The sequence below is a fragment of the Benincasa hispida genome, chromosome 5 (assembly GCF_027475165.1).
Source record: "Benincasa hispida cultivar pf3 chromosome 5, pf3_genome.v1.1, whole genome shotgun sequence".
Taxonomy (NCBI): Eukaryota; Viridiplantae; Streptophyta; class Magnoliopsida; order Cucurbitales; family Cucurbitaceae; genus Benincasa; species Benincasa hispida.
Genome location: NC_143482.1, coordinates 6,067,897 through 6,082,027, shown reverse-complemented (window position 1 = coordinate 6,082,027; position 14,131 = coordinate 6,067,897). Strand labels below are relative to the sequence as shown.

The following is a 14,131-nucleotide window of genomic DNA, read 5'->3' as shown; positions in this document are numbered from 1 at the left end:
TAAATTTAATACTTGTTATTTGACAAATCCTAGCAATTTTAGAACTAATTTTAAATGGGTTCCAAAGTTTTTGTTCATTAACAATAAAAGATCCAAGAAATAGGTACCAAATTTTTTTTGTTGAGCTTTCTTTATAGGTATTTCAAAAAGCAATTGTTGCTTAGATTTCGAATGAGAAATTAATACAAACTGGAGCAACTAGTATGAATTTGCTTGAATGTAAGAAAGGAAAATTTGCATATTTGATAACCTTTATTTTTTGAATTATTGAGATAATTATGCTTTTGGTAATTTTTATGAAAAGTATATCGTGAATGATTTGAAAAGTTTGAATTTGATTTCTTGCATGGTTAATTCATTTAATTTCATGTGGAAGCATAGAAAATTTACTTTTGGCAATTATCTATATTGCCTATTATTTTGCTTTTTGGTCAATTAGATGTTTGCTCTATCCTTGTATTTTTTTGAAATTTTTTTTAGCAAATTGAGTTTGCAAAAGATTGTCTATGTTGCTCATCTTTTAGATGAAATTAATGCAAATTTTATTAAATGCTTTTTGAGCATGAACTTTTTTTTTGAGTATGTTGTTTCTTCTATGTTGAGAAGAATTGATCATGTTGTTTCGAAGAGTTATTAAGTTCTTTTCTATAGGAGGAGTATTTATATAATTGATTCACTTTCTTGTTCCTCGTTAGCATTTTGCTCAAAATTGGTATAATTCCTACTTGTTTTTTGGAGGGAGTTATATACTTTATATATGAATTTCATGTTTGGGTGAAATCATTTCCCTTATTCATTTACTTTTGTATACTCCTCTTGTGCATTTTGTTTATCATTTTAGGGGAAGTTATTATATTTGACCTAAAAGTATGTTTTGAAAATTTATTTGATATTTCTACCCTCAAGTTGATTTATGTGATAAATGTCTTTTTGTTCATTATTAAGAGAGAATGTTCAATCGATTTCAAGAGGGGGAGAAATTGGCATTTAAATAAAATTTGCTAAAACTTGGTCGATTCTTTGCGATGCCTCTTTAATCTACAATGTTGTTGCTTACTTTTAGAAGATATGTTGATAGGACAAGAAATGCAAATGATGTGTTCATGTTTTAAGAAAAACCTTCATATCTTTATGTTATTTTTCTTAATTGTCTTTTTTGATTGATTCTAATTGAATTTTGAATAGGTTTTTAAAAAAATAATATTATTTTATGTTGTATCTAATAGGAATTTTCTTTTGTTTGGGTTTTTAAAAAGAAAATAAAATTTAAAAAAATTAATATTATTTTTTGTTTGTGAGTCATTTCAAAAAGAAAAATCTCCACCATTGATTTTTTTCTTTTTGATCAAGATCTAAAGGCCCAAATTGAGTTTGATTTTTTCCTATTCCCTCTCTTTTTAAACTTGTCTTCTACTCTTAAATTACACAACAATTTTTCATTAATTTTCAATCCTCTTCAGAAACACAAAGCCTCCATTGTTGGTCTCTCCAAGCTTTGGTTTGCATTCTTTTCATCTTATTCTAGTCTCATTGTATTGTGAGAATTAAATAGTGTGAGCGCAAATTTGTATACCCACTCTATTTAGAGAGTTTATTGTGTGTATCTAAATATTTAAAAATATTGTGATGGTTGGATCTTAACTAGTAAAAATGATCGTATTTGCTCTTTAACTCAAAAAATGAGCAAGATAGCGGTTCAACTCTCATCTATGAAAAGAGTCAAAGGAGATTTTTATCAATCCCAAGAGGTGTTTGGGAGAGTGGATGTAGGTCGTGTTTGACTGAATCACTATAAAAATCACGGCTTCTTCTCTAACTCTTTCCTAATTATTTTTGTTTTTAATTTTAATTGCATGCTTTTGTTGGTTAGATCGATTGAGTATATTGTTACATATTTAAATTGGGCATATTTAGGAAAAAAATTTAATTAAACCCTATTTACCCCTCCTCCTTTAATGTTGCTATACCAGTTCAACATACTCTTGGTTGTTCTTGAACGGTTTTTGGTAAATCTTGGACATTTCTTTCATACTACTGGTATTATTGATTCTCTTGTTGGCTTTTTTGGTTGGTAAGATTAATTTCTTCTCTATTATCCTGTGCTGGAGATAGTTGTGATTGGTTGTGTGCCACAGTCAATTGATCTAACTGAATGGACACATTCTCTGTAGTGACTTCATCTTCTTCAACACCTCCATATTTGATTCCATCAATTTATTGTTTCTCATCATCTGATTCGAATTGAGCAATCTCCGTGTTAGTACCATTGATTTTTTTTTCTTCTTCCAATGCAAGTTCTACCTTGATGTTTCTACCTTCCTTATTTGACTAATCTTCAATTGACTTTTATTTTCTTCTACTCTGTTCTTTTTTGCTAATTTCACAAGTCATTTGGATGAGTTCTTTATTCTTCTATTAATCCAACAAGCTCTTGGTTTTGATTTTTTTAAATTGTATTTTTGGGACAAATTGCAAAAACCAACCCTAGAGGATGATGATAGCTGCAATTATACCATTAAACCTTTAAATTTAAAAATTAAACCCTCAACCTTATTCAAATGTTAAAATTAAACCCTCAAACTTACATACTTGTATAAATTTAAGTAATTGTATAAGTTTGAGGGTTCAATTTTTATTATTTGTGAGTTCAATTTTTACAATTATCATAAGTTTGATGGTCCAATATTAACTTTTAGAAGTTTATGAGCCCACTTGTTACTATTGAAAGTTTAATAGTATAATTGCAACTACTACTATATTTTAGAGATACAATGAAAGATAGAAATGAAAAAGGAATATTGTCTGTTGTTGGATAGAACATAGTCAAATCAACAAAAATGCAAAGTGGAGGATTGTATAGAATACTCCCACTTGCATCTTTTCAATTAACAGTATTATAAAGAGAGATTATATTTCATGGTCCAGTCTTATATAAGCTTATTGTATAGGATACTCCTATTTGCATGTCATCACACGAACAATTTGGATCAAACCGTTTGTAACACTTACAACTGTTGTAACATTTACAAAGTGAGTCGTATTCATAGTGTTACCAGGATAAAGTAGCCAACCTTATCCATATACTATGAAAGATCTTGGTTATTCCTTGAACGTGATCTAATTGTATGTCATTTACATATTGTTCAAGTTACATTAAATAATCTTGGATATTAGTTTATTAGATCTTGAATTATGCAAATAATGTAGAATACTTTATTCATTAAATAAATAATTTATTTATTTATTAATAATTTGTTTACAAAAAGATATAGACTATGAGATTTATGACATAGATCCTAACACTTCTTTAGGAGGTCAAAAATGTTCGATTTTCAAGAGCTTTTAGGGGTTCTCTAATTTTATGAACAAAAAATGATGAACTCCTTTATTATAGTCTCTTTTGGAGGTATAATGAACTTTGGGCTTGTATGGCCTTTGGCCCAACTAATTGAACCAAATTAACCTATTCGATTAAAATTAGTCTATTTGATCAAACGGTCGTGATGATGACATATGATATTATCACACTTTTTTATGTTTTGTTTTTTAAATTTTGGACACATGTCAACTTTTAATTAATTTCAAACTAAATAACTTGAGATTATTATTAATTTAAGAAATGATGTGATATTTTACCATGGACTAAAATATGATGGCTTGAAAGAAAATTAAGACAACTAATAGCTTATTTGTATGCATAAAATGTTTTGTTCAATAGCAAAACTTTTATTCTTGGTAGAAGAAAACAGACTATCTAAAGAAAAATCTTTCAAAGTGTTCTTAAAAAAATTAGAACATTTTCCCCCAATTTCTAGTCAAATATCTTAAACAAATAATGATTTAAATTTAATAGCAACTAAAATGAATTTCAAAGTTGTTAGAAATACATGTCCATCCATTAGAACTAAATCTCCAAACATATTATAGAGTGTTTGGTGTTGATTTTGTTAGATTTAACTCAATAAATAAACATAGATTTAATAAAAGTGATTCTACAACCAAAAATGAGTTTGAATAATCATACATGAGTTACTTTTTAGAGCTCAAACTAAGTATTAACAAAATACAAGCCAATCATATATGGTCAATCTTATACAATATTTATAGATCCAAAGGCATGGTGTAGATAGATTTATAGTATACATATTGTTGTATAACAATGTATCCATGCCATTGAGACTTTTTTTTGGACAACTTGTAGACCCAACACATAATTGCAAATGAAAATTGGTATTAGGTATTTAGACTAAATACGAGATCGATGCTTATTAAAAGAATAGATCATATATTGTCTACCCGATCATTTCAATAAGTTTCAAAGAGATAGTATTATTTGCAAACTATCAATGAAATTTTACGTGTGTACTGATTTTATGAAAAACAAACTCGGAATCATGTCAAAATTAATTTAGTATATTTACAATTACAAATGAAAATATTAATTTATCTCGTGAAAATAAATTTATTGACCAACATAAGTTTTATACTTGTATAATATATGTTCAACTTCATTGATGTTTCGAGCAACAATTTTATATCGAAATGATGTCGGTTTTTAGCGATTCTTTTTCCGTTGGACTTTTTAACTAACCTATTATCAGCTTGAATGAAAATTTCAGATTTTGATTTGAAGCATTGTCCTAGAATTGCCCTAAACCACAATATCATCATGATAAACCCTAGACATGACCATTCCACATTCAAAACCAAATATCTCTTCAATTACTCAACCAAATAACATGAAAAGATATTCATTAGAAAGCTAATATAATAGGCTACAAAATGCAAAAAATTTCACTTAAATCTATCAAGTGTAGCCTAAGTTATGCTCATATTAATCAAGCTTAAAAGCACACCCAATTCTTCTCAAATACCTCCCCTTCCAAACTCTTCCCATCAATGCCCCCAAATCTAGCGCTATCAGCCGTCGATGACGTCTGATCGAACGACCATAATTTAAACTTGGAAAAGGTAGCGATCCGCGTGATAGGCGTATTAGCCAATCAGATGTCAGTATCCGTGTATTGAACATGACAAGCCGACTATTTAAGCCTAAACATTTTAGTCATTTCCTCACAACGAAATTACCAGTAAGATATCAAATAGCTTCTCTTTCTTTTCTCTCGATCCCAATTTTCATTCCGATAATCTTCTTCTTCCCTATCCCATTCAACTCTTCTGTTCCTTAACCCTAATTCTACTTTCGGATTGTGAGATTTCATCTTGATTTTACTTCAATGGCTACTGAGGAACCGGTGGTGCCGGTGGAGTCTGCGGCTGAGCCGGACAACGTCGAACAAGCGGAAGAAAATCCGGCGAACAAAGCTGCGAAGTCGAAGAAGTCCAAAGAGCCTAAAGAGAAGAAACCTGCTGCTCGTAAAAAAACTAGAAATCCCCCAACTCATCCTCCATATGAAGAGGTGTGTTACTGAATCGAATTCAGATTATGTAACTGAATTATTGTTCGGTATATTGGATCTATTTTGTTGATTTGGTTTGGTGTTTTGATTTCAGATGATTAAGGATGCGATTGTTACGTTGAAAGAGAGGACTGGTTCGAGTCAGTATGCGATCACTAAGTTTATTGAAGAGAAGGAGAAGCAGCTTCCGCCGAACTTTAAGAAGATTTTGTTGTTCCATTTGAAGAAACTTGTGGCTTCCGGGAAGTTGGTGAAGGTTAAGAACTCGTTCAAGCTTAAACCGGCGAAGTCGGCAATTGTGAAACCTGCTGCTCCTGCGAAGAAGAAGCCTGTAGCTGCTAAGCCGAAGTCTAAAGCCGTGGCTAAGCCCAAGGCTGTGGCTAAATCTCCTGCGAAGCCGAAAGCAGCGGCAAAGCCGAAGCCTAAGACGGCTGCTAAACCCAAAGCTGCTCCTAAACCTAAGCCTGCTACAGCCAAGTCAAAGAGCAGTGCTGTTGCAAAGCCCAAAGCTGCAGCAAAAACTAAAGCTGCTCCCAAGCCGAAAGCCAAGGAGAAGCCAGCCAAGGTGCAAGGACATCGACGAGAACCTCACCAGGGAGGAAGGCACCAGCTCCGAAACCGGCAGTGAAGAAAGCGCAGGCGACGAAGAAGGCTCCGGCAAAAAGTGTCAAGGCTAAGAAAGTGAAATCTCCGGCGAAAAAGGCTCTGGCTAAAAGAGGAAGGAAGTAAAGGAGGTAGACTGTGGCGGCGGTCCTGTAAATCCGTAATCCTTGTGGGTGTATAGACCCTTATATGCCGGGCTATAGAGGAGTTTACTTCAGACATTTCGAAATTTTCTGTTATTTGTTTATTTGTAGACCTTCCCCCCCCCTCCAAGTTGATGTATCTCTCAGCTTAGTTTTTAATGGAAATTCTGTGATCAATTAGGAGCGTCGATTTCAGTTTTCAACCTATGATTTCTATGGGCATTCCGACTGCATCAATATCAGGAAACGTTTCATTTCCCTTTACGCTCGAAGTTTGAAGCTTTGTTTCTAAGCTTGGTAAATCTCAATCCAACTTTCTGTTTGTGTGGTTCCAATTTTGTCTTAATATCTGTATAAAAGATGAATTCTCAGAGATATTATTTGCTTGATAGCTAGTTATATTTCATCGTTTCTTAGATGTGATTGATTGGTTGTTTGAGTTTGATCATAAGTATTGATTCTTTGGGCCTGATGGTTTTGGTGCATTCTCAAATTTTTTGATATAATCTACAGATGTTCGCATTGGTTGGCCTTAGTAGTTTGTTAACTTTATGATGGACTGCTGATAATTTCTTTCACAAGGGATGGATTAGGTTTTTTTTTTTTTTTTTTTTTTTTTTTTTTTTTTTTTTTTAAATATTTTATTTATTTATTTATTTATTATTATTATTAACTATGGGATTAAGAAGTCGTTTGGAACACACAAGTTTTTGAAGAATAAAAGAAGAGCTCCCCTTGTAATAACATTGAGGTTAGGAAGATTGGCCTATAAATCAAATGTGGTTAGGATAACATTAAGGTTAGGAAGATTGCCTATAAATCAATGTGGGTATTTCTACCAAAGTTAACTTATGGCATAGAAGGTGATTGGTGGATATGAACTTGTTATAGTTTTTAGAATTTGGCTGAGAAGTCAAATTTGTTGGAGGGATTTATAAACAAATTGGAGGAAAAAAAAACAAGAATAATTTTTAGGGGGGGAGGATTGGGATGGGATTATCATTCTTTTATATGATTAAACTATTGGCTACACTAGTTTAGTCCATACCTTTGGTTTTGAAAGTAACTTGTATGATATTTCGTAGGTTGCTTGAGCATACCTCCTAAATAGTCAAATAGAAGGGGAATGGTCAAGCTTGGTTATGTAAGTGAAGGAGGTTATCCAGGTTTGGTGGATAGGGTTGATCATTGATTGGTCGACGTCAATTGTGGATTCAATCTGGCGTCAACAATGGTCATCTCAGATTTGGAGAGATTTGTTAAGCTGACTGACCAAGTCTTGCAAAGGGAGAAGAGAAGAAAGAAGAAATGAAGAAAAAGAAATGGAAAAGAAAGAAGAAATAAAGAAGTAAAGGAAGAGAGAAATGGAGGAGACGAGAGAAATTGAGTAAGGAAAAATAAAAAAAGTATTAATTTCTCTTAATACATATTCAACCAGTTTTGTTGGTCAGAGTCCATCTAGGCCTCGCCTACGGACTGACTGTCGATTTTGCTCCTTCGATCAACCATGCCATAAAGCTAACTGATTGAAGTTGGTCAGGCCAGTTTTGGTCGGTCAAATTGGTTGCTCACTTATCCCCAGTGGGGTAGAGTTTAACCGAGCTATTTTGAAATATCACTTGTTTTCAGCCAACCAATGAGTAAGTGACACATTCCTAGTTCACTCCCTTCTCGAGTTGGTATCTTTAAATACAAAAGTGACATATCCTGTGGTAGAGTTATTTGTCTTTGATTGGCTCAGGCGCCTTACAACATTGGAGTTATGGGTTAGGCATGTGACCATGGGAGAGAAATGGTCGTTTCTCACCTTATAAATAGAGGAAGCCTATTCATGCTCACAGTTGAGGTACTTAGAACTATGGATTCCTCTGTGCGTAGCTCAACACAAGCTCTAGTCTGATTCAAGCATAGGAGGATGGTGTGGTGTCATAGGAGGAGGGTGTTTGGCAAGCACTACCAGCTGTTTATTTGTAGGTTTTCGCAGGTCTGTTCTTTTCGTTCCATAACTTCATTCCTTTTTTTGAAGGTAGCCAAAGGAATGCCTAAAAAGAAAAAGAAAAAAGATAAACCATCATGGACGGCTGAGAAGCCAGCAAGCATAGCAAACTCCCTGTACTTTTAACTCTCCGTTAATAAGAAAATTAAAAAAGCTTGGTAATGGGCTAGAAGATATGTGAATGTTTCATTTGGTTGCTGACAAGTGACGAGTCATTTCCAGCCCTCTTCTGGTTACTTTAATTGGGTGTGAGATAGTGCTGACGTGGGGTTTAGGGAGAGTTGTCGAAGTTGGAAAAGATTTGTTTCTCTGCTCTCTTCCATTCAGTGGGATGGCTATTTAGCCTGTCCTCCCTTCATTCTCGTCCTGGATACTATGGAGAATGATAATGTCCTAAGAATATTAGAGTGTGCATTGCACATTTGTCCCCCAGAACTCGGTGGCATTAAAATTGCTATCTGAAAGATAAATCCCCAGGGGTGTCTTTACCTTAATTGGTGCTCTGTGTAGACAAAGTGAGAAAGAAAGGTGTCGTCTAGTTTTACTAGAGACGTTGAACTATTTCCAATCCTAAAAGTGCCACATTTCATAGTTCTGGCCAAATACCTTGTCACTAAAATGGCTGTTCTGTGGGAGCTGCGGCTGGAGACTGATCATATTTTTGTAGTTTGAGGGAATTTAGCCTCTGCAGATTCCTCAACTGGTCGATCCTTCTGTTGGAATTTGGAATTTTACTTCAGTTCTTTCTTCATTTTTATCCGTGGAGGTGGAGGGTACATCTTGATCATCATTTTGAGTGCTATTTCTATAGAACAATATGACATTTTTGTAAAACTTGGATGAGAATGGGTTATCCCTGGATCAATCAATTGCTGTACCTAGTGTCTAGAACCAAAAATCCAACATTCATGAAAAATGCAACTCTTTTGTTTCTTAGGAAAATTTTGGGAGGTGAAATAAAAATTGTTTGGGATGTCAAGGTTTCTATACCTCTTTCGAAGTTGAATTTATGTTTTTCCTAATGTTGGACACAGTTTGGATACAACTTAGACATGACTTGAACACGGTTTTGGAAAAAGTAAACCTAAAATTTAGGGCAACAAATGGAGATTGCTTTATAGACTCTAGTCTTTATATGGATGAATCCTAATGTATTATTATGATATCTTCCTCATAGCCAACTAAATCCTTCTAATTTAAATGATTTATCTATGAAGTAGTATCAATTATCACTACAGACACATCCTATTACAGAAAATGTATCTCCAACGTATCTATTTCCTACATTTTCAGTAATCGGCATATTGGTGTGCGTGTTTCTTAGAAAGCTCTGGAGCCTCAAATGTCTCCAAAATATGGACACCCAACAACATTATTTGCCCTTTTGGACTACTAGTTTTTCCTCTTCAGAACTAATTGTAAACCCAAGAACTCATGGACTTAAAATTCGTTGTAAGATGAGATTCTAAGAGGTTGGAAGCTTAATTTCATAATTTGACGAAAAGGTTTTGGTTTGTTGAACGGGAAGCTTTCTTGCACGTCAACAATTTAGCTGCCACCAATGTCATTGCCCAACCTAAGTTGTACTTGTATCATTTGGTCAGGTGAAAGCTCAAAAAGAGTTTGTCTTTTTTCTATATTTCCCGTTGGCACTTATACATGTAGGTGGATTAAAAAGAAGAATTTGTCTTGCTTCTCTATCTCTCGGTTGGATTTGTTTGTGCAGAGTTGTTCAGCATGCATATCATATTGCTTTTTCTGGCGTCCTTTTGATATCCTTAGTCTCCATATTTGGGTCGTAGGTGACTTTCCTATCCTCAAAATTGCGATTAGATATCATACTTATCATTTGTCATGCAGCCATATTTCTTAGACTATTATGTTAAAGATCCCCAGGAACTTTGGTCGATGATAATTTTTGGAACTTTTGGGATGTTTGATTCACTACTTCTAATAGGAGGATTCTGGTGGTCCCTTTATTATATCGAAGTCAGTATACTACTTCGGCTCATCTAATGACGATGATCTCATGATTTATTGTCTAGCTTTCAACTTTTTGAATTTGAGGCTCTTTGTCAGTTTTTCTTATGTAGTTCAACGTTGGTTATTCATAGTTGGAGTTCATTTTTGAATATATCAGCTTCGTTAAGTAAGATTGGGGAAATATGTCCGGATGACCTCTTTTGAGTGAGAGGCCCAAATGAAATCCTTCCTCCTTCCTCCTTCCTCCTTCCGTTTCTTCTTCTGTTTCTTTTATGTATTTTTTTTTCTTTTGCCTTCTTCCTAAGGATCGAAATCGAGAAGCTAGAGGAAGAAGCATGAGGAAAAATTCAAACGAAGGGAAGAAGTTTGTAGTTGTGTATGTGATAAAGAACTAGAGGAAAAAGCGAGGGGAAGAAACAAGAATTCGTTTGAGTGCTAGACCCTCATATGTATAAGGATAAAACGACACTTTCACATGTAAGTAACGTAAGTAGAAGGCCATCTTTCGAGCAAATTTGAATTTTGTACCAAATTTTAGTTGGACCCCTCAAAAGGGCCCTCCGTACTAGGATCTTATCAATTTATGATGAGATTAATTTGTTAAATCTGGTTGCTGCGGGTAGGAGAGCATGGTAGAGGTTTTATTTTGACTAAATCATTAGAAATGCCTATGTAAGTTCGTTCTTTGTGATGTTGAGCAAGTTGTTTAGGCTTTTAAGACCCCGGTTTAATTTGTTACAGTCATTTGAAACTATTAGATTCTAACGTACTACTAGGATGGAGCACAGCCTGCTCCCTTCCTCATCATTTCTTCATCGCCTTTCAGATTGAGTTGCACATTCAATTTTTAAGTTTTTCCTTTTGAAGCCAGATCTTATATTTCAGTTGTGTTATTTTAAGTTTTCTTTGAAGTTATATAGGTTTTATTTTTTACTTTTTAATTTATAAGTTAGTAGTACTAGATCTCATTCATTCTTTTACCTATATAAGAGTGAGCTTCATTGGAACGTTTGCATCATTTCTTTTACTTGGATAAAGATTTCTTTTACTTGGATAAAGAAGTTTATTCATTTATTGGTTTTTCACTCTCGTATTTTCTATTCTCTCCGTTTTGTTTAACTAACATTGAGAATTTCGTTATTGCTTCTGCAATTTTATTTTTAATTTTTTTCTTGAAGGACATAAGTATAGAATTAAGGAACAAGCCAAATCTAGTACAACAATCCCCTCCTAACCATCCTGGGTTACTTAGTGGTAAATAGGGGTATGACCTTGATAAAAGGTTAAAAGGTCAAGAGTTCAATTTAAGGTAGCTACTTATCTAGGATTTAATATTCTACCAGTTTACTCACAAAAATATGTGCAAAATTCTCACTACTGTCCGAACGAGATTATAGGTGATTACAAATTCTCGGGCACTTGGAGAAAGAGAGCACCCTTGTACTTGGGGCCAATGCCTCGATCCTCTGCCATACTCAATTTTAGACAAACATAATACTAACTTTGATTAACAAAGTTGGTGTCACAATTGAGTTTGACTCAACCAACAAAGGGGAAGGGGGAGAATTGGCCCAAATTTATGCCCATAAAGGATTGAACGCCGTTTCGAGATCAAAATTTGACTAGCAACTACAAATTTTGAGCATAGGAAACACATATCAGAGATCCGAAGCAATATTATTATTATTTTTATTTAATTTTCTCAACATTCAGGATACAGCTAATGCCTTTTATTATTTGTACATTTATGCCTTTTTTTTTTTTTCATCCTCTGTGTTGACAACCGTGTCTCTCTCTCTTGCATGGCTCTTGATTTCCTCAATTGTGGTTTTTATATACTCTCTCTACAAACTGTTTTATCTTTAAAAAATAGCATCCGTTCTAATTACTACAAAATAGCATCTGTACTAACTATATTCGCTCTACAAGCTGTCTCTCTTTCTCTTGTGAATTGAACCGACCACTGGAGAATTTCTCCTACTTTGAGCAAGTGTTCTCGAAATATTTACACATTTCCCATGTGGCTAAGATGTAGCAGTTGCAAAGACCAGAATGTTTGAATTGAAGTTGTATTCCACAATTTTTTTTCTGAGTAAGCTGAGCTCACTTTGTGGTATTTCATAATATTGCCGCTACTCAAATGTTAATGTTTATAGAAGCAGGTTTTCATCTTTGGAAGGCTTATCTAGCGAAGTAGCATGGTCTTGCTCTCAATTTTCATAGAAAGGAGTAACAAGCAACCTTAAGTATACTTCGTTAGGGTAGGGTGATAGCAAAAAGTTATCGCAATCAAATTTACTTCAGGTGGTTTGAAAGTTTGGAAAGCATTTTGTTATATTTTCGTTATGGATATTACTCTCGTCTTCTTTCTATTTTGAGTTTTCATATAGGTCCTAGTTTTTGGGCAGTCCCAACCTTTGGAGGGAGATGATTGACGTGCCACATGTTGTGGCTTGTTCCTAATACCTCAGCACTTTTGGGGTATGGTTCTCCGAGATGCTTAAATATTTAACAATGTTTTTAGGGTTGGTTGTTGATGTTTTGGAAAGGAGCACCGGCAAGGGGTTCTAATTGGGTGTTTTCGAGTGAAGTATCGTGGTTTAGTTGTTGGGATGTTGGCTTTTTGGGGATGGGGTATGGTTAGGAACCAATAGACCACATTTGTCTTAGATTGGTTGGAATTGGATGACTAATATGGTATTTAGTTAGGTGGTTTGACTCTCTCACCATAATAATTGGCTTTTGAGGTATGATTCATCATGGACACTTTGTTTGAGACGAAGTGTGTGTGTCGGACATTGATATATTTGGACATGCTTCAGACACGTGTTTGACAAGCTAAAAAATGTATATTAATTAAATATATATTATTTATTCTAATTATATATCACTCGGACATGGTTTTGGAAAATATTTAACCTAGAAGTTAGGGATAATATAAAATTTCTTATAAATTGAATTCTCATATTTTCAATCAATTATGAAGTATTACAATCATATCTTTCTCACGAGTTGTAGCGAGTTAAATGCTTCTATATTTTGGAAGAAATATATTTCATGTTTTATGTTAGATTTACATGTTTTGTCTGCGGAGATGTATTAATTATTTGAATAAATTCAAAACATCAAAGAATAGGAGAAAACTTTTCTCATCTCATTCATTTTTATCTCTTTTAGAAAAATATAAGAATGGATATATATCAGCTGAAGAAAGGGGAAAATCTTCCATAACGGATATTCTGTTTTTATAATAGAAAGTAATGAACATTAGTTACACATATCAATCTTTATCAGAAAAAATCCTCACGTGTTTTTCATATGATTGGTGGGCTTTTCTTTACACAACCTTAATGGGCTGTCTTTACACCCCCCTCAAGCCAATCTTCATAGAAGAGTGGACTTTGACCTTGGATTTGAGACGATGAAAAGCAGTAGTAGAAAGTGGTTTTGTTAATGTATCAGCAACCTATGCAAATGCTGGAAGATGTTGAACTGCAATGTGTTGATGAACAAGATCTCTTACGAAGTAAATGTCTAGTTTTACGTGCTTAGTTTTCAAGTGCAAGATCGGATTGGTGCTGTGTACAACACTTAAGTTGTCATACCAAAGTATTGGCTTATGTGATAGCATGATATTTAGATTAGAAAATAGTGAATGTAGCCATACCGATTCAGTAGCAGCAGTAGCTAAACATTTGTACTATGTACTCAACTTCTATATTTGATCGAGAAATAATTATTTGTTTCTTGGATCCCCAAGATATTAGATTTTCACCAAGAAACATACAGTAGCTTGATGGAGATTTATGATCAACCGAATCAGAAGTCCAATAGGAATCAACATATCCATATAATGAAAGTGAGGAAGGAACTCATCGATTATTCCTTTTAAATATCTTAGAATTCGTTTTACCAGCTGCCAATGTATCATGGTAGGGGAGTGTATAAATTGACAGGCTTTGTTTACACTAAATGATATTTCTAGT

At 33.9% G+C, this 14,131-nt stretch overlaps 1 pseudogene across 1 annotated transcript; it reads left to right on the top strand.

Moving 5' to 3' along the window:
• The first annotated feature begins 5,103 nt into the window (after nucleotides 1–5,103).
• On the top strand, nucleotides 5,104–6,354 carry LOC120077979 (uncharacterized; annotated as a pseudogene). Its single transcript, XR_016529706.1, has 2 exons — nucleotides 5,104–5,420; nucleotides 5,515–6,354. The product of XR_016529706.1 is annotated as an uncharacterized LOC120077979 (transcript).
• The last annotated feature ends 7,777 nt before the right edge of the window (nucleotides 6,355–14,131 follow it).